This window comes from the organism of the source record quoted next, unplaced genomic scaffold (genome assembly GCF_019419815.1).
Source record: "Pyrus x bretschneideri cultivar Hongxiangsu unplaced genomic scaffold, Pyrus_bretschneideri_v1 Contig142, whole genome shotgun sequence".
Taxonomy (NCBI): domain Eukaryota; kingdom Viridiplantae; phylum Streptophyta; class Magnoliopsida; order Rosales; family Rosaceae; genus Pyrus; species Pyrus x bretschneideri.
This window is the reverse complement of record NW_025999438.1, coordinates 43222-69697: the sequence shown is the minus strand read 5'-3', so window position 1 is coordinate 69697 and position 26476 is coordinate 43222. Positions and strand designations below refer to the sequence as shown.

At 35.6% G+C, this 26476-nt stretch overlaps 1 long non-coding RNA gene across 1 annotated transcript; it reads right to left on the bottom strand.

The window, feature by feature from the left end:
* Positions 1 to 1838, bottom strand: LOC103937444. Its single transcript, XR_007256750.1, has 3 exons — positions 1646 to 1838; positions 350 to 418; positions 1 to 256 (listed from the first exon to the last, which is right to left on the bottom strand). It is a non-coding gene; the product is annotated as an uncharacterized LOC103937444 (long non-coding RNA).
* Positions 1839 to 26476: the final 24638 nt, after the last annotated feature.

Below are 26476 nucleotides of genomic sequence, written 5' to 3'. Positions count from 1 at the left end.
TATCTAATGTAACAAAATTAACTTTAATGAATCTCAAAATGCCATGCATCAAGTCACAACGAAGATCACCTTACACATATAGTAGAATCTAAGCATTTGGAAACTTAGCAACACAACATTGTCAAAGAAAATTGAGAATTTCATTCAGAGAAAACAAAGGGCAAATCTCAAAACAAAACACTACACTAAACATAGAGGTATCATCCTACTCTCCTTCACTGATCACCAAGCAGCGTCTTGATAACATCCAAATCACCTGAAGATAATACCAAATGACAAAGTTAGTCAAATCAGTTTTTCACAAGTCGGCGAACAAATTGCTTAGAATGATATGAAAACTATGGAGTACCTGCATCAATGATGCTAAGGCAAGACACCCGGAAGTACTTTCCACATGTTATACCGAGCTCAACATTGTCTGAAAACAGAACAAATGGTAACCCAGATGAAAAGATATAGGTATAGTAGGCAAACTAATTCTCATTTTATTAAAAGAAAATGAATAAAAGCATAAGACTCAGTAAGGTAAGGTAAGATGACCAAGACAACAAAGTATACCGTCCAATGAAAATCCAAGAGCCAGTGAAAATGAAAGCATAAAATGAATACCCACAACGAAGTATACCGTCCAGTGAAAATCCAAGAGCCAATAGGGTAAGGTAAGATGGCCAAGACAATAATGCACCATGGACTAATCGACACAGTGAGATAAGCTGCAACATCTAACAGCCAATACATATCCCATTAATCTAAACCTTCTGCGTACCAGCAATCATAGAACAATCAAACAGCTAAACCTTCTGCTACACCAGAAGTGAGCAAAAACGCAGCAATTACCAAAGGGATTGTAAGATGCCTACCATAAAACTCTTATCAAAATATTCATCAGAGAAGACCAATAAATTCAAGCTTATTGGATGATTCTAACATCTCCTAAATTGTAGTTATCAACACATAGCCCGAACCCAATATACACCTTTACTAAAAACATACAATTTCATTTTTCATTCACCTTTTTATCCTTCTACAAAACTCTGCAACAAAACACAAGATACGTGCATTGCATCACTTCTATTCTCCCTCTCACTTTTATTAACATGCAAAACTCAACTCATTGCTACTTCATCACTAACAGTAGAAGGCTAACCTTTGAGGCACATAGTTCAAATTTGCACAAATCAGTAGGGGAATCTTGAACTTGGCAATTTTCTCAAGTGCATAGATGAGGGTTTCAACCTTGTATCAGAAAAGAAGCGATACACTCAAATCCAATACCAATCGTAACAATTCCAAATTTTCCTCCACTTTTTCCCCAACCAAGCACAACAAAAACACAAGTAACTCTTTAATCCAAAACAAGATTCAGGGAACAAACATACATTATCACTTCTTATGCTTAACATGCATCAAGATCTGTCAAGGAAAATGAATAGAGAAGTAATCAATTTTTCTTACTTCTCTCTCAAATTTTCTTGTTTCCTCGACAAACCCTAATTTTTTCCCTAACTATTTTCTCCATGCCAAGTTTTTTTCCCGACACCCATACACTCATCCCTTCGCTCTTCCCACCCCTCTCACTCTCCCCATCCCCAAATTTAAAAATCCACACAAATAAATAACAAAATTTTAGACAAGAGAAGCTTACCAAAGGAATGAGGGAAGACGACGGCGAGAGAGAGGGAAGGCGACGGCGGCATCTATGGCACTGAGACCAACGAAGAGAGAAGAAAAGGAGGAGGAGGAAGAGGTGTAGAGGCAGGCAACAGAGGAGAAGAGGACGTGCGAGAATCTCTGAGTGTTTTGTAAAAGGAGGGCATGCGGAAGAGAAAAGGCAGAGAGAAAGAAGGGCAATGTTGGCAATTTGAAATTTTCTTTAATAAAAATACTGTAGCTCCATGTTTTCACAAATAAGCTGCTTTTTGTAGCTTCTCATTTTTAGCTTTTTTCCATCCAAAACTTTGAAATAAAGCTGATTTTGAGAGTTTATCAAACACCAAAAACCCTCCCAACTTTTTTTCACACCCATTTTTTTTAAAATCACCTCAATCCCAAACCAGGACTAAATACCCTTCCCCCTACTAACATACGTAATACTACTTTTCTTCAAACCTATTGCATCTTTTTTCAACGCCCATGTTCCTAACTAACATCAAATATTTAAAAAAGAAAAAAGAAAAAATAGAGTGATTCATCACTACTATTTCACTTTAATATTATTTTTATTAAAACTAACAATATCATCTACATTAAGAAAGTAAGAGAGTGGGCTAAGCTTCACAATGGGCTAACAATAATATGGTTCAAAAACGGAAGACCTCTCATTTACAAACAAAAAGAAATACTTTTAAATCGTAGTACCAAGTGACGTTCCACTTTAATCTTTAACAAAGATTCTTTAACATTTTTTCTTTCCTCATGAAGTACAAACAAAATTGAAAAAAGCCCCAGTTATTTATGGGCTTGTCATGAATTGTCTTTATGCTTGGGCCCTTATTTGCAATGAGAGCTTGACCTCAGAGTAAAACCCTATGACTGAACAGAAGGCTTTTTTGTTTAATCAAGAAAGTTGAAGGTCGTAAAAGATTTGTGACACGAGTCACATAAAAGGTGGTTTTAGCAAACACTTCGAATGGTTTTTTACAAAGCACTTGTATTTTTAATTAAAAAAATTTGTTGTTCTTTTCTAATAGTAGTGTTGTTACTAAAAACGCTTTTGAGCAAAAATGCTATCTAAAGAAGTACTTCCAAAATGACCTTTAACCAACATGTTGGAGTAAATATGTTTTCATTTAAATATTTGAATTGCTATGTTTTTGTTCGTTGTGGTTTTTATATTTGGGTTTATAGAATCATTAAATATATATATAACCTAAATTGTCTATCTTACTTTTTGATGAGGAGCAATCTCCTCCACTACTTTTGAAACGTGAGAAAGCTTTCTCACATTAATTGATGGGATCCCTTCTCTGAATAGAGAAGAATATTAGGTTAGATTATGTCCTTATACATTTTTTTTGTTCTGTTTGAATATTTACGGTTTTGATTTGACCGTTTTGGTTTTATTCAATTTTGATTCTTTAAGATTTCAAGCCCTTGAATCTCTCAAACTTGCAGCGCATATTTTATATTCTTGAATATATATAGGTTCCCTGTTTCGAAGAAATAATAGAGAAAGAAAAAAGAATAGCGTATGTGTTTTTCTTAAAATTGAGTTCTAAAGCAACATATAGAAAAGGTGTGAGTTTGAAGGTTCTTTCACTGTGCAAGGAAGAACCTTATCAGAAGAAGGTTCTGGGTTGTTTTATCCTGGAGACGATGTGGTGTTTGTAAACTGCTTGCACACTTTGGACAGAGCCGCGAAACGTCTTAAAGAAAGTGACTTAGTCCGCGACGCATCCCAAGAATCATTCACCACTTAAGGCTTCTACTTTTTTCGGGTAACTTCGTTCCTTTCTATTTTAGTTTTCAACAATTTTAAGATGCATTCAATCTGCCATGCATTATAAGGTAAACTCTGCTTCTGAGACAAATCTTGTTGAAGAGCAACTGATTGCAATGATATCACAAATCAATGTTGTTGATGGATCCGAGGGATGGTGGGTGGACACTGGTGCTTCTCGCCATGTTTGCTATGATCGTTCCCTTTTCAAGACCTATTTTGTGACTGAAGGAAGGAATGTGTTGTTGGGTGATTCGCACTTAACTGATGTTGCTGGTACTGAAGAGGCGGAGTTGAAGTTCACCTCTAGAAAAACCATGATACTAAAAGATGTGATGCACGCTCCAGCGATAAGGAAGAATCTGGTCTCAGGCTTTCTTCTTAACAAGGCTGGATTCAGTCAAACCATTGGAGCAGATACGTATACTCTTACTAAAAATGGGGTTTTTGTGAGAAAGGGATATACTACTGATGGGATGTTTAAATTGAATGTTAATGTTAATGAAATGTCTACTTCTACTTACATGTTGTCTTCTTTTAATACTTGGCATGCTAGACTTTGTCATGTTAACAAACGTTTGGTTAAGAACATGAATAACTTAGGTTTTTTACCTAACTTATCATTGAATGATTTTGAAAAATGTGAATATTGTAGTCAAGCTAAAATCACTAAAACTTCGCATAAATCTATCAATAGAGAATCTGAACCACTTGACTTAATTCATTCTGATATACGCGAATTTGATAGAGTGTTAACTAGAAATGGAAAACATTATTTTATTACCTTTATTGATGATTGTTCGAATTATTGTTTTGTCTATCTTATGAAAAAATAAAAGTGAAGCTATTGACATGTTCAAAACTTTCTTAAGTGAAGCTGAAAATCAATTTAATCGTAATATTAAAGGATTTCGTAGTGATAGAGGACAAGAATATGAATCTACTAAATTTGTTAATTTGTTTAAGTCTCATGGAATTATTCATGAAATTACTGCTCCTTATTCTCCTGAAATGAATCGTAAAGCGGAAAAAAAAAATTGAACTCTTTGTGAATTGACTGTTGCTACCTGTACTTAGTTCTGGAGCTGCTTCTTATTGGTGGGGTGAAATTGTGTTGACTGTATGTTATGTGTTAAATAGAATCCCTAACTCAAAAACAAATATTTCTCCTTACGAAATTTGGAAAAAAAAGAAACCAAATGTGTTGTATTTCAGAACTTGGGGTTGTTTAGCTTATGTTCGTAAATCTGATCCAAAAAGATCAAAATTGGCTAGTAGAGCATATGAATGTGTTTTTATTGGTTATGCATGTAATAGCAAAGCATATAGATTTTATGATTTGAAAAACCATGTCATAATTGAGTCACTTGATGCTGATTTTTATGAGAATAAATTTTCATTTAATCTTCGAAATAGTGGGGGTTCTAATTCTTCTAAAATTTATGAACCTACTGCTGTAGAACATAGTCAATCTACATTAGAACCTAGGAAAAGTAAAAGAGCTCGAATAGCTAAAGATTTTGGGCCTGATTTTCATGTATATAACTTACAAGAATATCCTAATACAATTCAAGAAGCCTTAACTTCTTTAAATGTAGACTTGTGGCAAGAAGCTATAAATGATGAAATGGACTCCCTAGAGTCAAATCAAACTTGGCAATTAGTGGATTTTCCACCTGGTTGCAAAACAATAGGTTGCAAATGGATTCTTAAAAGAAAATTAAAACCAAACGGTTCAATTGAAAATTTTAAAGCCTAACTTGTTGCCAAAGGCTATAGACAAAGAGAAAATATAGATTTCTTTGATACTTATTCACCTATGACTAGAATAACTTCTATTCGTGTATTGTTTACTTTAGCTTCTATTTATGATCTTGTCGTGCACCAAATGGATGTTAAAACAACTTTCTTAAATGGTGAATTAGATGAAGAAATATATTATTCCAGGACAAGAAAATAAAGTTTGCAAGTTAGATAAGTCACTTTATGGATTGAAACAGGCTCCTAAACAATGGCATGCAAAATTTGATAGTTTGGTTACTTCGAATGGTGTTAAAATAAATGAAAGTGACAAATGCATCTATTATAAGTCTGAAAATAATACATGCACTGTAATTTGCCTATATGTGGATGATTTGCTCTTGTTTGGTTCAAATATTCATGTTGTGAATAATGTCAAATCTTTGTCATGTGCGAATTTTGATATGAAAGACTTGGGTGAAGCTAGTGTAATACTTGGTTTGAAAATAACTAGGTCCAAACATGGGTTTTCTTTAGATCAATCTCACTACATAGAAAGCATATTAAGAAAGTATAATTATTTTGATTGTAAACCAACTTGTACTCCTTATGATCCTAGTGTAAAATTGTTCAAGAACACTGGTGACAATGTTAAACAATCTGAGTATGCGAGTATTATTGGTAGCCTTCGTTATGCTACTGATTGCACTAGGCTTGATATATCTTATGCCGTAGGAGTTTTATGTAGGTTTACTAGCAAACCTAGTTTGGAGCATTGGCATGCTATAGAGAGGCTTATGAGATACCTTAAAAGAATGATGAATTTCATAGTACACTATGAGAAGTTTCCTGTTGTCCTAGAAGGTTACAGCGACGCTGATTGGAATACTCTTTCAGATGACTCTAAAGCCACTAGTGGATATATTTTTCGTATTAGTGGTGGGGCTATGTCATGGAAGTCTAAGAAACAGACTATCTTGGTGCAGTCTACTATGGAGTCAGAATTAATAGTGCTAGCTACAGCAAGCGAAGAAGCAGGATGGTTGAGAAACCTACTGTCAGATACCCTTTTATGGGAGAAACCGATTCCAGCTGTTTTGATCCATTGTGATAGCGCAGCGGTAATAGCTAAAGTGCAAAACCGTTATTATAACGGGAAAAGGCGACAAATACGTCGTAAGCACAATATTATTCCATGTCAATCCCTAAGAAGCATGACATCCTTAAGCGTTTTTAGGTTGAGATTGTTTTTTCTCTTAGTAAGGTCTATACTCTATGTTGAGTGGGATATCTAGCTACAAGAATATCCTTGATAGTCTTACCTATGTACATGTGGAAGTGAGACCGCTTCCTATGAAATCTTGGGCAAGTTTCTTGAGCATTCACTATACTGGGATACAAGCACATGGCAGTAATGTGCTGACTTTCTGAACTTCACCTTAATAAAGTTATGTGTGTGGTGTTGTCAGAGATAGAGTTCAAAACTATAAGTTATTCTAGTATAGTTTGGATCACTAACACTATATACAGGTTCAAGTTGAGAAACACCTTTACTTATGCATAGCTTTATAATATGTTGCTTGATTTACGGTTTTTAAACAAAAACAAGTGGGGGATTGTTGGAGTAAATATGTTTTTATTTAAATATTTTAATTGCTATGTTTTTGTCCGTTGTGGTTTTTATATTTGGGTTTATGACAATCATTAAATATATATATATATATATATATAACCTAAATTGTCTTTAATCTTACTTTTTGATGAGGAGTAGTCTCCTCCACTACTTTTGAAACGTGAGAAAGCTTTCTCACAGTAATTGATGAGATCCCTTCTCTGAACAGAAAAAAAGATTCGGTCAGATTATGTCCTTATACATTTTTTTGTTCCATTTGAATATTTACGGTTTTGATTTGACCGTTTTGGTTTTATTCAGTTTTGATTCTTTAAGATTTCAAGCCCTTGAATATCTCAAACTTGCAACGTATATTTTATATTCTTGCATATATATAGGTTCCCTATTTCGAAGCAATAATAGAGAAAGAAAAAAAGAATAGCGTATGTGTTTGTCTTCAAATTGAGTTCCTAAAGCAACATATAGAAAGGGTGTGTGTTCGAAGGTTCTTTCATTATGTTCTGGGCTGTTTTATCCTGGGGACGATGTTGTGTTTGTGAATTGCTTGCACACTTTGGGTAGAGCTGCGAAACGTCTTAAAGAGAGCGACTTAGTCTGCGACTCATCCCAATAATCATTCACCACTCAAAGCTTCTACATTTTTTGAGTAACTTCGTTCCTTTCTATTTCAATTTTCAACAATAGCACTAGAAATGTTCCTCTATAAAGTATTTATCCTCTTAAATGCGTTAGCACAATATTTATTTGTCAACCATTCCTCCTCAAAAACACTTTACTCAAAAACACTTTTTAACTTTTTATGTTAACCACGTATCGTTTAGGGTTCTCTTAAAATCATGCTAGTGGATTCATTTCGTGCAAAATTAAGGCGAGGCAAAAGATATTTCTCTCGAAAACAAGCAAAAATTCTGACGGCCGCACATGAATTTGAAGGAAAATTTGTGAAAAACATGTTCATTTAAGCAACATCAATAGCATGCAATTAACAATTAAAGGCGGAATCATGCTTGTATGCACTTAAAACAAAACATTTACCCATGAAATTCAAAGCCTAGTAGATAGGTGAATCAAGACTCAACTCAAAACAAAGTGAGTTGAGAAATCAATACCTTTGTAGATTCCTCTTTGCATAAGCAAAGGCTAATCACCCAAAGAGAGGGCCTTCATTCCTTGCATCTTAGATCCATGGATTTGGATGGATGAAAAGGTTTCTCCAAGTTCCCAAAATTGAGAACCTCTAAGTCTCCACACCAAGGTATATTGAAGAAGAAATGAGTGACCTAGAGGAAGTAAGATTGCTAGCTATTCCCCTCTAGATTGGCCGAAATTTTAGAGAGAAAGGAGAGCTTGTGTTCTCATCCTTTCCCCCAAAAATAACCCTTAGTAAATTTTAGGCTATAAAGTCCTTTATATAGTCCCTTCAAATAAGTGACCTAATGGACCAAAAGCCCTATTCTTTTACACATGGCTAGCCTATAGGTTTATTGGGCTTTCAAGCCCTTTGTTTTATTCAAGTTGTCATACAACTTGAGTTAATGGGCTTGACATTCAAATCCCATTGGGCCTTGCGGCCCAAAACTAACCCGAGGTCTTTAACGAACTTATTCGTTTGATTAATAATCATATTAATTAATCCTTGCCATAAATAATTAAACCATTTAATTATTCTTACTCATCTTCATTGAATCTTCAAACTCTACCTTACACGGTGTACGATCCATTAGGTTCCTTTTAGCGAGGCAGTGGGCGATTCAAACTCTTTCAAATCGATTGTGAATTGAAACTTACTTTCAATTCTCCCGTTAGTGATAATACACTTTTAGGGCTTCCACAAACCATGAGTGACACCTAGCAGCATATCATGGTTACCCAAGCTAATCAGAAGAGGTGGAGAACCTATTCAGTTTAGGATTACAAATGCAATACGGTCTTTCTCTAATACAATACTCTTGACCACATTGTTTGGTTTGATAGTTTATTCATGTCTACTATCCAATGTGAATCTTGTACTTATATGATTACCTTGAATGTGATCTGGAACGCATTCCAACATCTCATTCATACTCTGGCCAGAGATTCTAAATCATATCATAGAGTATTCTCCCTCAAACAGTTTGAAGGTTAGAGATCCCTTGTTGCGCATTCACTTGCCTCCATGGTTAAGTGGCTTAACCCCAACGATGCCGTGGACACCCTGATAGAGTGACGTTGACATAATCAAAGATTAAGGACCTAACCACAAGACAACTGTGATGCCTCAGGTCAAAAGACTAATTTGCATTATCCCAACCATGAGTTCTCATGTGACATGAATATGAGAACTCTTCGTTGATCGTGTTCAGTGAACTCATTCTCTATTGAGCACCTACGTACTTGTCTTGATGTCACACACACCAATGACTCGAGACTAGTCACTCTCCCTGAGAGAAGACATAGCACGTACTGATCTTAACGGACTGTCAATGCCCAATTGACAATCCTATGATCAGGAACGTTTAGGATGTGTCAACGAAAGAATGGTCTCATGAATCTAACTTCTTTAGATCGCATTCTTCCAATCACATATTCCTTGGACTTATCGTTTAAGCATATAACATTTATATTAGACGGCTCAAACAATAATCTTTGCCCTTTACATTTAAACTACATTAGTTTGAAATGAACTACATTAGTTTGAAATGTCCATAAAGTATCATCATATGATTGGTTTTAGGGCACATTTCCAACAATCTCCCACTTGCACTAGAGCCAATCAGCTTAGTCATCATTGATGATACCTCTTCTGTAATTCATTTCATAAATGGCTGAGTAGTAGGCCTAAACAATGGATATCTATATGTTATCCATAGAAGCAACCTTGAGAATAACGACGTCACCATTATACATGATTCTCAATCATGTGGTTCAGTCTCTCATTTGAGTTCGGACCTTGATGAGACCTTGATTCCCTGGCTTGAGCTATCGCCCCATTAGTGTCATACACTTTCTGGTTGGAACCGAATGAAGAGTTCATGAATGAACTTTCCCATCCAAACAACAATGTTGTAAGCTTCTATATGGCAATATATTTTGCATACATGATGGAACACATTAAAGTCATTTACTTTTAACGTTTCCACCCAAATATCTCTTTAGTCATAATAAAGAGATATCTCATTATCACTTCATTCATAATGAAGAGATATTCTATGATGGATTAGATTCATAATCTAATACATTTACGCTTCCATTACGTTACTCTAATTCTTCCTTATTCTTGAGGAATCCATCCTTAGTATTTCTTAAATACCTAAGGATTCACTTGACAGTTGCCATGGTTCTGATCCTGGGCTTGCACTGATATCATCTTGTACCGTTCTAGGTACGACTTATATCAATGTTTTCATACAATATGAAATACATAAATCCCCTTTCTGCGTATGCATAAAGGATTCTATTTACGCATTATTTCTTTGGGAGTCAAAGGGTACATTCCCTTTGAGAAGAACAACTTCTTAGTCTCACTAGAATTGTCATTCTAATTGAAGTTTATCATCATATGAGAAACTTCCTAGCATCTCATTGTCTATTTTAGGGATTGATATAATCCAATTATATCTTGAAATCTATCATTACAGATTTCCATCCCATGTATATAGACTATGTCTCCCATATACATTCTATCATTATAGAATGTTTAAAGTCATAACTTTAACGATGAAGGATTCCTTTCATTTTCAAAATTAATATATATCATGTATATATATATTCTAATTTAGGAATATGATCAACTCCCACTGATCTTTTGTAAACCTAGTAAACAAAAGATTCATTTACATCTTTATGAGAAATCAAACAATTGATCTTTTCTCATAAGACGCTTATAGCTCCCACTAGCTTGCTAAGATCCATGATGGATGGATCTCTACAACTAACATGTCTTAGAAGTATATATCATCTATATATGGGTAATTGATAATGTCCAACGAACTAAATCTTATTTATGTTCATTCTTCTCCTAATGGAGAAATTCATTATCTTATGATGCTACTTTCCTTGATATTTTTCAAGGAAATTAATCTAAAGTGTTACTTTTTCCTTGGATCAAATCTAAGGAGGTAAATACTTTAGACGTCTTACTCACCTACTTACATTTCTTGAATTCTTTGAAACCTTTTGCAAAGTATTCGGACTTATGTTTATTCAAAATAAACTATAGTCCAACCGAGAGTGATCTTCGGTGAATGTCATACAACATGAGTAGTATTATGTTGTGGACAAGTGCCACTAACATCTAAGTGAATTAACCTCAACAACTTTGTGATTCTTTCTTCTTTCCAAAAGAATAAAGATTCGAACATTTCGCCTCTATACAATTTTAACAAGAAGGTATTGGATCCGGATCTAACGATCCAAAACATCCATCTATGACCAACTCGTAACTTATGTTTTAGAGGTATCACAACTCAGTTGGGATTAGTCACTACCTTGCAACCTTTTGGGTTTTAAGCATCATCGTATTCTAAACAGTTAAACTACCACATCATCTCTACTATAGAGACAACCAATTAAATTACAATAATCTAATTATTGATTAATAAAGAACAATGTTTTTGTCAAACAAAACATTTATCCATCTCTACTATAGTGACGGATTTAAGTTCCTTAAAATTGGAATGTAAAGACAATCTTTAGTATTTTCCAATTTCTTTGGTAGTTCATATGAGGAAGTAAGTACAATCCGCTTTCGCAGAGATCTATATTTTATTCACTTTCCGAATGTGAAGTACTTTCTCTTCTCTCATTTAATCTTCTACTTCTTATTAGCACACTTTTACAACAATTGTAAAACATAGTTACTAATACGGAATCATGCATTCAAGTAGAAGAACCAACTGTTGTGAACTTTTCAAGAACATTTTACAACACCTTCGAAAGGTGTGTTCTTGACACTTGCAAGACATTTCTTGCAAATACCCCTTCCAATGTCCATCCTTTCATAAAGAAAGTTTGTTCCCTTGGAGTTATTTTGCCTTCTTCATTTGACTTCCCTTTTGACTACAATAGTCATGGTCCCTAAACTCCCACTATCTCTCTTGAAACTCATTTCAAATGTGTTATACACATCAAACGATTTGGAGAGCGTGCGGTTATTGTTCACTATATAGTTTACAATAAACTTAGTGAACCATTAGGATAGGGACACAAAGGTGAAGTCCTTGCCTAGTTTCCGTCTCGTTAAGTGGTTTAACACTTCAACACTCAATGATTCAAAATCATCATAAGTCCATATAAATGGACTATTTTTGTCAACCAACCATTATGTTCTAAACATAATAACAAACTTTCAAGAGTTGTTCAAGGCAACTCTCATTTCTTCATACAACATTTTGTAAGTGAAGAATCATGGCACATAAAGTGTCCATGCCCTTGTGCTTACTTCTCAAGTTCCTTGTTCGTGTAACAAAGAGACAAGCACTAAAGTTTGTGTTGATTAAGGGTTGTTCAAAGCAACTCTTATTTCTTCATACAATAATTTGTATTTGAAGAATTATGACATTAAAAGTGTTGTCCTTTTCATGTTAGACTTATCTAACATATTCTTCCAATGATACATTATCAATAGGAAGATTGTGAGGATGAGACTACTTAGTTACATCTACAAGCCATTAAAGACAATCTATGGGATTGTAGAACTAAGTCCGGAAATTAAAGTATTTGGCTTTTCTTTGTCAAGTTTTGGATAGCGTTTGCAAATATATTGGTAAACAAATACATAACGAATATAAATTGATTGATTTTAAGCCATTTGATTCGGGTCTTTAAATCAAATAGCACCACCCACTATTTTTGGCAAATTCCATATCCCTCATCGGAATTCGAGAGTTTTGGAGGAAACTCTTAGTAGGGTATGGGAGGCTCACCATTACCAAGCCCACCTCACGATGATACGATGTTGGTTAGCAAAAATAATGATGAGAGAATAACGCTTTACTCATTTACAACGTTTGTAATTACCCATCTTGTTTGGCCTCTAGAGAATGTTGCCTCACGATGATACGATGTTGGCACTATTGCACTTAGTTAAGTTATTCCCACCATGCTTAGTTTGTGTAAGGGTTCAAGAATAACCTCACGATGATACGATGTTGGCTATCCTCGTTGCCTACACTCACCTCATCATATGCGTATAGACTCCTCCTGAATGTAAGCATGCACTTTGTACTCCCCCATGATAGGGTGAAGCCGGTGTACAAGTCACAAACGATTGGAGTCTACCACGGTGGAAGGCCACGAAGAGATATTCAAAGCATCTCTCGCTTATCAACTTAATATTGATTTGGTTGAGGGTTTTTAGGTCTCATCACATATAAACATACATTTTAATCCAATTAAAACATTTTGGTCCTATTACAACTATTGGTCCATTTGATTGATTTAGTTGTATATAATACTCCCACTAAGCTTTTAAAACGGTTTTTAAAGCAAGAGTATATGATACTACTAACATAAGGTTTGCATTCATTGATGGACTATATAGTTGCCTTAGGGCCTTAGGATGACTATGAACCTTTGATTCGATTCAAACACGAGCCTAGTGTTGAATCTCGGTGTAGGGATGGAGATTGATTTTAGTTACGCGTTTAATCACATTAAGGCGTGTTGTCTTATTGGGCGTTGGACCCAACTACTCCAATTTCATGCATATCGAATAAAACAAGAAAGGAGTACTTCAAAGTAAATAAGAGCTTATGCTCTTTTACAACAATTGATCAAATCAAATTACTTTAAAGTAAAGAAGAGCTTATGCTCTTTTACAACAATTGATCATATCAAATTACAACCAAAATTTAATCTACACATTCCCATGGTTCAAACAAATTTGAAACGGCCTTTCACATAGCTCAATTATCGTAGGCTAAGGTTCATAATCACCCTTTCTTTAATTAATCAACGCTTTAACTAATTAAACTTGAATGCAACATTTTCATTTGGTTTTTGTATCCATAGAATTGATTTAAATGGAGCTAAATGAAATGAAAATCCAATTCTCATTTAAAGAGACAAAACAATTTTTGTTCTCTACCTAATTTGGGCCAAAATGCTATGACCTCAACTTGTTTGGGCCATAGTGCAATTAACCTCAACTTTTGGGCTATTTTGCAAAAACTTAAACTTTTGGGGTCACTTTGTAAAAACACAAAAGTCCACTACTTCATGTAATTACAACTAGAACCCAAAAATTTCCACAAAAAATAAAACTTCATTAAAGGAGCAAAACAATTTGTCCTTTTAGTGATTTTGGACCTTTACGTAAAAACGTAAACTTTTGGGTCAAAATGCAAATACACAAAAGTATCAAAACTTTATATAATTGCACAAAAGCCCCACAAGGACCCTAATTGAGTAGGGTGGCTGATTTTGAAGCAAAGTAATAAAAAAAAATTTCAAAGTTTTTGTAAGTGGGGTGTGTGTAATGGAATAAATCATTACACACCAACCCACTAAAATTTCTTTAATTTTTCAAAATAAATATCTAATATATTTAAACATAAGAAATATTTCAAAACAAAAACTTTATGAAATAAATCAAAACTTTGAATCAAAACACCAAACCTTTTGTTCTTGGCAAGAACATATCAAGAACAATGAAGAACATTCATGAAAACCCATAAGAGCTCCATGAACATTCTTCACCCAAAAACATACCAAAACCACTCAAACTTAAGGGAAATAACATACAACCATACTAGGGTACATAGGGGTTCCAAAAGTCACTTTAAAACAATTTTAACAAGTCAAACAAGAACCCAAAATTCCACCCTTTGGATTTGGCCGAATTTCCCCAAAAACATGGCACCAAATTTTAGCTCCAAAATTCATGCTCATATGAACTACATCTACAACATTTGAGATGGCAAATTTTCTAACAAAATTTACATTCAAAGAAGCAAGAATAAAGCTTGTAACAATTACAACATTCAAATCACAAACTATGAACTACAAAACCCAAAAGGATTCACCAACTACTAGACTTAGGCTCTTGATACCACTTGAAGGAAAATTTGTGAAAAACATGTTCATTTAAGCAACATCAATAGCATGCAATTAACAATTAAAGGCGGAATCATGCTTGTATGCACTTAAAACAAAACATTTACCCATGAAATTCAAAGCCTAGTAGATAGGTGAATCAAGACTCAACTCAAAACAAAGTGAGTTGAGAAATCAATACCTTTGTAGATTCCTCTTTGCATAAGCAAAGGCTAATCACCCAAAGAGAGGGCCTTCATTCCTTGCATCTTAGATCCATGGATTTGGATGGATGAAAAGGTTTCTCCAAGTTCCCAAAATTGAGAACCTCTAAGTCTCCACACCAAGGTATATTGAAGAAGAAATGAGTGACCTAGAGGAAGTAAGATTGCTAGCTATTCCCCTCTAGATTGGCCGAAATTTTAGAGAGAAAGGAGAGCTTGTGTTCTCATCCTTTCCCCCAAAAATAACCCTTAGTAAATTTTAGGCTATAAAGTCCTTTATATAGTCCCTTCAAATAAGTGACCTAATGGACCAAAAGCCCTATTCTTTTACACATGGCTAGCCTATAGGTTTATTGGGCTTTCAAGCCCTTTGTTTTATTCAAGTTGTCATACAACTTGAGTTAATGGGCTTGACATTCAAATCCCATTGGGCCTTGCGGCCCAAAACTAACCCGAGGTCTTTAACGAACTTATTCGTTTGATTAATAATCATATTAATTAATCCTTGCCATAAATAATTAAACCATTTAATTATTCTTACTCATCTTCATTGAATCTTCAAACTCTACCTTACACGGTGTACGATCCATTAGGTTCCTTTTAGCGAGGCAGTGGGCGATTCAAACTCTTTCAAATCGATTGTGAATTGAAACTTACTTTCAATTCTCCCGTTAGTGATAATACACTTTTAGGGCTTCCACAAACCATGAGTGACACCTAGCAGCATATCATGGTTACCCAAGCTAATCAGAAGAGGTGGAGAACCTATTCAGTTTAGGATTACAAATGCAATACGGTCTTTCTCTAATACAATACTCTTGACCACATTGTTTGGTTTGATAGTTTATTCATGTCTACTATCCAATGTGAATCTTGTACTTATATGATTACCTTGAATGTGATCTGGAACGCATTCCAACATCTCATTCATACTCTGGCCAGAGATTCTAAATCATATCATAGAGTATTCTCCCTCAAACAGTTTGAAGGTTAGAGATCCCTTGTTGCGCATTCACTTGCCTCCATGGTTAAGTGGCTTAACCCCAACGATGCCGTGGACACCCTGATAGAGTGACGTTGACATAATCAAAGATTAAGGACCTAACCACAAGACAACTGTGATGCCTCAGGTCAAAAGACTAATTTGCATTATCCCAACCATGAGTTCTCATGTGACATGAATATGAGAACTCTTCGTTGATCGTGTTCAGTGAACTCATTCTCTATTGAGCACCTACGTACTTGTCTTGATGTCACACACACCAATGACTCGAGACTAGTCACTCTCCCTGAGAGAAGACATAGCACGTACTGATCTTAACGGACTGTCAATGCCCAATTGACAATCCTATGATCAGGAACGTTTAGGATGTGTCAACGAAAGAATGGTCTCATGAATCTAACTTCTTTAGATCGCATTCTTCCAATCACATATTCCTTGGACTTATCGTTTAAGCATATAACATTTATATTAGACGGCTCAAACAATAATCTTTGCCCTTTACATTTAAACTACATTAGTTTGAAATGAACTACATTAGTTTGAAATGTCCGTAAAGTATCATCATATGATTGGTTTTAGGGCACATTTCCAACAGAATTGTATAACGTTAAAGACTTTTTCTCACCCGTTACATTAGAATAAGATGTGTAAAATGTGATTTGTGGTTTACATTAGGTTGAGAGAAAATTTTCTTTTTATGGGCCATCCTTTTGACGAGGCAAGGAAATGTTGTGGCTCAATTCAATTTAGTTTTCTTGTCAATGTAAACTCATATAGGGAACGGATCCTTCTTGAGCTTAGGAGGCTGAGCTTCCTGAGCAAATCATACGAACTGTTAGATTTTGATCCAACGGTTATCATTATTATAACTTTTAGAGGGACCCCTTGTTTGTAGCCGTTGGATCAAAATCCAATGCCCCGTGTGATTTGCTCAAGAGGGAATCCGTTCCCACTCATATACAAGACGGTGGGATACAAAAATTAGGTCAATCAAGGAAATGACTAAAAATTTTAAACAAGATAGGATAGTTAGTACCCCTCATAGCCAATCATTGATTCATTAATTCCCAGTCGTGAGGCGAATGAAAATGTTGGTAATTACCCCTCAAATAAGTAAGACATAGGCAGGATAAAATAGGAGGAAGAAAATAATATTAATGTTGGCGTCTGAATAATAAATCGGGACATCACCAATAAGAAATGAATTTACTATTACTGTGATATCTTAAATCAATAATACAATATTACATAAAAAAAATTCTACATATAAAATTACATTAATAAATCAGAACGCTAGGTAATATTATATCATTTCATGTAAATTGTTCTTGTCTGAAAGAGTGAGGGGAGAGAGAGAGTGCTTCTTTAAGGAAAAAAAAAAAAGGAACCAGCTGGTGGTTTCGCCACAACAATCCATCTTTTTGGGATTGAGAAGATTAACAAAGACATTTTAGCCACCCCTAACCATTATCGTGCGATTCACCAACGCCAAAATCGAACTCAGAATGTATAATATAAAATACGAGCCTGAAATTCGTCTTCAACTACTGGATCACTCCATGATGGTTAATGAGAGAGTGTTTTATGATGTCGAGTGTGTAATAGACAATATAGTACAAATCGACCTCCCAATGACATGATGTGGATAAAATGTGGCCTAACTAATGATGTTTGGTGGGTGAACAAGGTTCGTGGCAACGTAACCCTCCAACAACTTGTCAAATAAAACACTTATAGGATATTCTATTTGGGATATTGTTAATTTGGTTATTTATTTATTTATTTATTTGTTGATGACCCATATCTCTGCTTGCTTTCGGCTTGGCTCCAACTCTCAAATGTCTGAAAAAACCAGCCGGGCCTGCCATCTTTCATTTCGACGTTTTGCACACGTCTTCATCTTATTTCTTCTTCCTTTATTATGTTTTACGGTGGAAAAGAAACTCCAACCAATACGAAGGGCTGTATTTGATTTACCTACATGTTAGGTGTTACTCTGGTATTTCCTAAGAATTGTGTATTTTCTTTATACAATTGATATTTAGGAACGAATATTTGAACGCGAATGTAGAGAGAACTACATTACTCTTTTCAACTTGGATAAACTTAAATATGTAATATCATGTTTTCCTAGGTAATCATGTTGTATGATCTTCTTTTACACAAAGAGGTTTAATTGACCTTTGTATGGTTCACTTTGCATTGTATATCAATGATTAGAATCATCAATGTTTTAGATTTATTTGTTTTAATTTACCGTATTCAAGAAGTTAGACAAATCTAAGGATCACTAAGATACCAAATTATGATGGAAAAAAATAGATGAACATGGTATTTCATTAAAACACTAATATATGAATTTGTGCAAAGACAATATTACAATGCTTTCTAAACTTAGACGGTTCAAAAATTATTGAAGATAATGAAGATCGTCCCAAAAGAGTGGCTAGAGAGTCTGTTGATGAGTCTTACTTGTTCCGAGATATTTTCTTACTATAATACCTTGTTTCGGAAGTATATTTATGCACTTGCTCATGATCATGGTTTAAATAGATCGATTTTGTTGGATAATGTAGGTTATGACACTAAATATAGTTTACTAATTATAAAACGTTTAATTAGTCGAATGTATCAACAAAATCATTTGATTATTTCCGCTAATGATTCTAACCAAAATAATTTGTATTGTCAAATGATGTCGGAGGGATTTGCAATCATTGTGGAAATTCCGTTTTCCCTACGATTAGTATCTTCCTTAGAGGGGACAAAAATCGTAAAATCTTATGTTAGTTATAACTATAAAAAATTATAAACAATGGGGTTAAATTGATTGAATTCTTGCTGAGACTTCGTCATACATTATCTATTCTTCATATAGAAGAAAAAAGTATAGATTATTATGTACTGACCGAACCGATGATTATTCATGATTCCGTAATTGAATCAATTACATACTTGTTCCAAACTAAAGGAATGTTATGGTAAAACTTTGTTTAAAATGATGTGGCAGAAAGCAACATGCAACTTGAAGGACATAATTAGCTGTGGATTCTTACATCCACTACTTTTTTATATTATATAGGAACGAAAGTGCTCTGGCTCGACATCATTTGTTACGTTCCATTGGAACCCTCATTTTTGAGAGTGTTGCCATATAAATAGTACACGATGGAGCTCGAGTAAAACGTATTGATTAATTTCTCAAGGGCAAGAATATAAGGTTAGTAACGATCAATAAATTGGAACAACTTCGTAAGTATATTTTAGATATATAAATCTAAAGGATACAATTCGATAAAATTTAAAAGTTAACTTTGTTGGAATTGGTAAATCTTTTTTGATCTATTTATATTTTATTGATATATATAAAATAGATAGAAAAAAGATTAAGTGAATAAATAATAAATAAATGAAGTAATCAGGTGTGACATCCCACATCGCCCAGGGGAGTGATCCTTATATGTATATTCCCATCCCTACCTAGCACGAGGCCTTTTGGGAGCTCACTGGCTTCGGGTTCCGTAGGAACTCCGAAGTTAAGCGAGTAGCGCGCGAGAGCATTCCCAGGATGGGTGACCCATCGGGAAGTTCTCGTGTGAGTTCCCAGAAACAAAACCGTGAGGGCATGGTCGGGGCCCAAAGCGGACAATATCGTGCTACGGTGGTGGAGCGGGCCCGGGAAGTGGTGCCACCCGGGCCGGGATGTGACATTGGTATTAGAGCCTAACCCTGGTTGCGTATGTGCCGACGAGGACGTCGGGCCCCTAAGGGGGGTGGATTGTGACATCCCACATCGCCCAGGGGAGTGATCCTTATATGTATATTCCCATCCCTACCTAGCACGAGGCCTTTTGGGAGCTCACTGGCTTCGGGTTCCGTAGGAACTCCGAAGTTAAGCGAGTAGCGCGCGAGAGCATTCCCAGGATGGGTGACCCATCGGAAAGTTCTCGTGTGAGTTCCCAGAAACAAAACCGTGAGGGCGTGGTCGGGGCCCAAAGCGGACAATATCGTGCTACGGTGGTGGAGCGGGCCCGGGAAGTGGTGCCACCCGGGCCGGGATGTGACATCGGGTCTATAAATATAAAATTTTGAGATTACTATCAATGAGTTATGGAACAAATAAAAAAAACTTAAAAAACACAAAGAATTTCACTTGCTTATTTTAGTGAATAAAACTCATTTTTTTACTTAATTTATTTGTCCACCAATATTGTATCATTGTTGTGTTGTATAGAAATATTATTTATAGTGCCAATCCAACACAAGTTCTTAGTTTTTTTTTTCTTCTTATAATTCTAATTGTCTAATTGATTGAAATTGGAATTGTTAGTTATATTTATAATTTTTTTTTCTTTTGTATTCTTTTCTCAACATTCATATTGACAACAGTGTATCAAATAAATATAATCCGATCGTGGATAAAAGGATCCATTTATATCTCCGTCCCATAGCTTTTATTTCATTCAAATAATGGGTTCTTGTATTTTTTGTGATACAAGAAGTCTTTATTTTTATTTTTATTTTTTATTAACATTAAACTCAATAAAAATCAATATATACTATAGAATTAATGGATGACTTAAGAGACGAGGAGCTATTTATAAATATTTTATTTTATCCCTATTTTTATCTAAGAATTTTTTCGTCGGATCTGTTCATTTTTATTATGTTCAAAATCTAATCAATTAGAATTAAAATTTTTTTTTGCTATTTTAATGTTTTGATTGGTTTGGATTGTGTTGTGCAATGTTTTTATTTTTATTTTTTATTTTATTGAGATTTCTATTGTATCTACACATTCTAATTATTTTATTTGGGTTGCTAACTCAATGGTAGAGTACTCAGCTTTTAAGTGCAGCTAGCATCTTTTACACATTTGTATGAAGCAAAAGATTCGTCCATACCATCGATAGAGTTTGTAAGACCACGACTGATCCTGAAAGGAATGAATGAAAAAAGCAGCATGTCGTATCAATGGATAATTATGAGAATATTTCATTCTTACCGAATAGGTCCAAAACCTTATTTAAATTGTTTGAATTCTTGTTGTGTAATAAAAAAAAAATATTTGGTCGAGTGAATAGATGGGTAGAGCCCTACTACGGTTCCAATTATAGGGAAACAAAAAGTAATGAGCTTATGTTCTTAAATTTTGAATGATTACACGATCTAATTAGATGTTAAAAATATATTAGTGCTTAGAAGTATTGATCTAATAAAAAAAAATTATGTTTCGTAATCTCATAATCCAATTTTTCAATTTTTAATTGATTCTTGGATACAAATCACGAGAATGTATATTCTTCCTCGAATTTTTCATTGAGAGGTAAAGGATTAAATCCTTTTAAGAAATAAAGTTTTTGGTCGGAATGAAATATTAAGCAAACCGAAAGACCCCTTAACTATATAAAGGATTATAGAACGAATCACACTTTTACCACTAAACTATACCCGCTACAATCCGATTATTGTATATAAATGAACCTTTTGTCGAACAAGAAAATGGGTCGTAATAAAAAGTTAAAAGAGTAAAAAGAAAGGATAGGATCATTTTCTAAGTAATGGGGAAGAGGACCGAAACATGCCACTAAAGGACTTTATTGAGACAAAGATGGGTTGTCAAGAACGTAGAGGAGGTAGGATAAGTAGTTGGTCAGATCTAGTATGGATCGTACATGGATAATAGTTGGAGTTAGCGGCTCTCCTAGGGTTCCTTCATCTCAAATCCCTGGGGAAGAGGATCAAGTTGGCCCTTGCGAGCAGCTTGATGCATTATCTTCCTTCAACCCTTTGAGCGAAATGCGGCAAAATGAAGAAAAATCCATGGACTCTATTGTCTCCCCCCATAGGAACTACGAGATCACCCCAAGGACGCCTTCAGCAACCAAGGGTCGCGGACCGACCATAGAACCTTGTTCAATAAGTGGACCGCATTAGTTGTTCGCTTTCAGGTTGGGCAGTAAGGGTCGGAGAAGGGCAATCACTCATTTCATTCTTAAAACCAGCATTCTTAAGACTAAAGAGCCAGGTGGAAAGGGGGAAAGCTCTCCGGTCCTGGTTCTCCTGTAGCTAGATCTTCTAGAACCACAAGAATCCTTAGTTAGAATGGGATTCCAACTCAACACCTTTCCTTTTGAGAATTTGAGAAGAGTTGCTTTTTGGAGAGCACAGTTTGATGAAAGTTGTAAGTTGTGTTGAGGGTGGAGTTGTTGTCTATCATCAGCCTCTATGTGGAGAAAATCGAAAATAAATCAATTTATGGTTATGAAAATTGAATTGAGAAATTTTAAAATTTTGTTTCCGAAATTTTTTATAATTTACTTTGTAAATTTTTTTTATCGATAAGTGGAAAAGATGACAATGCCATAGTTGGCTTAATGTAATTATATGAGGACGTATGTTATCCTCATATATTTTAAATTGTTTCTTGCCATATTAGGATAGAGCTCGGTCCTACGAGCATGTAGACGAAAACCACTCACCAAACGGAGTTATAACGAAAGAGTTACAAACGTTTAAAGTTAGAGACATTTTTGTAAAATTGGCCCTCATCTAGAAGGCTCTAGCAATTTTGGAGCAGGGAGGACGTGCCACGTGTATGGTTGGATGTGGTGTTGACGAGAGATGGAGGGAGGAAAAGAAAAGAAAAGGAGAAAAAAGGAGGGAGGCTCAGCCAATGAGGAGGGGAAAGGAAAGAGAAGTGACCAATGGGTGAGAGAAGAAAGGAGGCGAAGGGAATGGAATCACTCAAACCGTTACACCCGCTGACCCGACCAGATGACGGCTTGCAAACTTGACACCGTTTATAGCGTTTCACGGCCAAATTCTGATGTTTCTGCAGGTATTGCCGACAACCACCATCCTTGACCAACTCCCTATAAGGCCTAGATTGAAGCCCAAACAGGTTTAGGGGTGGCGAAGCTGTGAAATGGATGAATCAAAGGATACCCAAATTATAGGGTTCTAACGGGTTCGAGGCAATTCCGAGCACTTCCCGGCCGAATTGAACTTTGACCTAGGTATGAAAGTTGTTTCTCTCATTGAACTCTACTTGCCTGTAAAATTTGGTAATTTTTTGAGTTAGTTGGAAAATTTGGTTTCCGTACGTCGGAAAACGCCACGTGAGGTGGTGCGTGGTCAATGGGCCGATGCTGCCATTTTGTGCAAATTTTAATATTCTAAATACAAATTTGGTATCCATTTGATGTGGTTCATTTATTAAAGCTATTGTTGGTTTCTTCGGTTATTTGAATATAAATGGAAATGGACTGAAATGAAATGTGAACTACGAAAGGCTTGATCCTATTTAAGGGTACGTAGGCAGTCTAATGAGAGTTAGATGGAGCCTTAAAAATAACCGAGACTAATCTTTTGTTTGAAAATTTGTCTAAGAAAAGGATTTGGGTGATTAACTTAAAAATTAACCTTATGTTTTTGGAAAACAAATTTGGGTTATAGATTTTGTGAGTAACTAAGATTTAAATAAAGGAATTGTGATAAATGATTGAAATTAAACAAGAGTTTAATTTGGGCCTATCATAGTAATTATCTTCCGAAATAAATTTTTCGGGTCAGGGCGTTACAATCCTGATACCCCTTCACTTGTCTTCTCGACATTCGGCGATGAAGTGACATTCGCTCAGTCAGAATATGCATGCCCTTTTAGGGTGGCGAGAACTGAGCAGGGCACTTGTCCTTGGTTACTTAACCTTGTTTCTTTGAGCATTCGTCCAACCACCTTTACGTCACATTTGAACTCCTGCCGTTGACTATGAATTGCCACGTGCTATGATTGACACCTGATTTGACCGGTCCTGAGAGACTGGCACCACAAACTTTTTAGTCTGCCCACATGCTCTTAGATGCTCGGCTAGATCTCTTGCTAATCGAATCGGGGCTACACGCCGAGGTGGTCGGCTCGTGTGCTCGGGTATACCTTCTCTTATATCTTCCCAAGTCTTGAACCTTTAGATCCTTGTTGGGCTTTTTGTACTTCATTCCATAGCTCATGTGTTCTCTTTCATATTTTTGTTTCTGAAATGAATTGCTTTAAAACTTTTATTGGCAAAGTTCATTTGACCTTTTCTGGGTTAGCCACTCACTTTTTTGTTTCTCATTTGAACTTTTATTGGCAAAGTTCACTAGAATGTCCAAAATAAAAAATAAAAAAATTAGGCATTGCATTATTCGGGATGATAATTTATATCCAATATGATCATTAGTTAGTTAAAGAACCTAATTTGGGAAGTGGGTTTATATTGCCATATGGGCCTAAAAGTGCCTAGTGTTAACAAGTTCCTCCACTCCTTGGCTAAGGGTTCATTCTTGGGCACAAAGTTATAATGGTTAGTTTGCACATTCATTGTGCTCGCTCGGGAAAATGTCTAGGTTATACTCGACTTCATGTTACGTCATCAGCTTAGCTACACCTCGTTTGTTCAGCTCCTAGAACTCTAATGAGGAGACGTTTGGGTATTTGAGGCCTGTTAGTGGTAGACTGGTGTGGTAATTGAGGTGCCCCCGCATTTAATGCATTGCAGGGCATGGCCTCGCGCACCGCAACATCTCTTCATAACTATTATGTTTCGAAAACCAACTCAACCGAGGTGCCATGTATCATGGTCTCGCCATTTTGGTGCCTTTCTTCCAATGGTTATGATTAGCCACATGGGCTTGTATAATCCAATCTCCAAAATTCTAAACCTATATTCTTCCTCACTATTGAAATAAAACTTTGCCATATTATCTCTGTAATGTTTCTTCAGTGGTTAAGCAACTACACCATGAGTCACCAATATCCTTTATTGAACTTCCTCAAATGAGTTCCATACATTGGTACCTTTCTTGACGTTGGGACTTTGGAGTTTTTGTGTTGAAGGGCTTTGATGGGTTTGTTTTGTAAATAGACAAGCAAAAACCCTCACGTCGCCCTTTTCTGAGTTAGTGAATACTAGACCCAAAGCATTCCAAAGGAAAAGCAAGTCCTAAGGAATGCTTTATTGATCTTCCAGCAACTCTTAGGTGCTTAGTTTGGTCTGGTGTTGTGTTGAGTGCTTCCGATGACGATGAAGTGTTTCCTTCCATAGTCAGATGTTTTAGGCACTAATGAAGTGTTTTCTTTGGCGCTAATTGGTGTTTCCTAGGCGTTGATGGAGTGTTTCACTCGGCTTTGACAAGTGTTTCCCTAGGCATTGATGGGTATTTCCCTCGACGCTGATAAGTGTGTTTCGTAAGCGTTGATGGGTGTTTCCTGTGCTGATTTTGGTGACTTTAGGGAGTATTTGTTAAACTAACAAACACTGGAACAACTGAGTAATCATAATAAATTATGATTTACATGAATGATGCATGGTGTCAAAGCCAAAAGCCCACAAGTATGGCGTGAGAGAATGAGACGTTGTTCTTGGCTGCATGGTGTTGAAGTGGCTAATCTAAGGTTCTACTGGTTTGGTGGTTTTACAAAATTTAAGGAAGCTTATTGGAAGGCTCATGATGAAAGGAAAGCTTATCCCTAAAGAATTAGGCTTGTTGCAATTAAAGAAAGCTTGCTCTACGTGGTGCATTTTTGCTATTGTCGTTCTTTTCCACCCTTCATGGTTATGTCCCCTTTACAATGTACTGATGCCTTGTATTTATAGAAGTAGAGATCCCTTCAGGCTCCAACTAGGGAATCTCTTGGTTTCTTCTCCTCTACTATATCAGTTATGTCTTTTATTCATCTTTCTATAATTGTAACAAAATACAACGTTGCAGAGGCTAGGAGCCCTATAAAGCCTGTTTGAACACTCTACCCACTGCCTATTGCCTGAAGTTTCTTATTTCCTAGACCAAGTCTCATAGCACATTTCCTGGACCAAGTCCCACAACATGACTATATCTTTGTGAATGCTTCTTCCTTCTTTCTCTCCTCTTTTTCCTGTATGAGCTTAAAAAGGAAAGATTGATTTCTCCACAATAAAAAGGATGCACAAATCTAGGTAAACATGTGATTTGGTTAGCTTGGCTTTGGGTTTTGGTTGTTTTTTAAGTATCCTAGTTGGTTTGCAAGGGAAAGAGTAAATATAAATCTGGTCTCTCTTAAGCCTTTCCACGTGAAGCCATAATCATGGACTTGGACTTTTAGTGCTCCCAAGTAGCCTAAAAGTATTCCAGAATTCTAATTCCATGTAGGCCTAGTGAACTTTCATAACCATCTACACCACAAACCACTTGGCAAGCCCGGTTAAGTGGCTTATGCTCATTTAAGCGCGTCGCATGCTTGGTGTGACTTGAATTAATGTATTAATATTATAATACTTCTTGGCATGATAAATATGTATGATTTGCAGGGCTTATTTATTTTCAAAATATATAAAGATATTATGTTTTATTTTTAATCATGTTTTATTTTTTCGAAATTAAGGAAAGAGAAAAGGAATAAATGG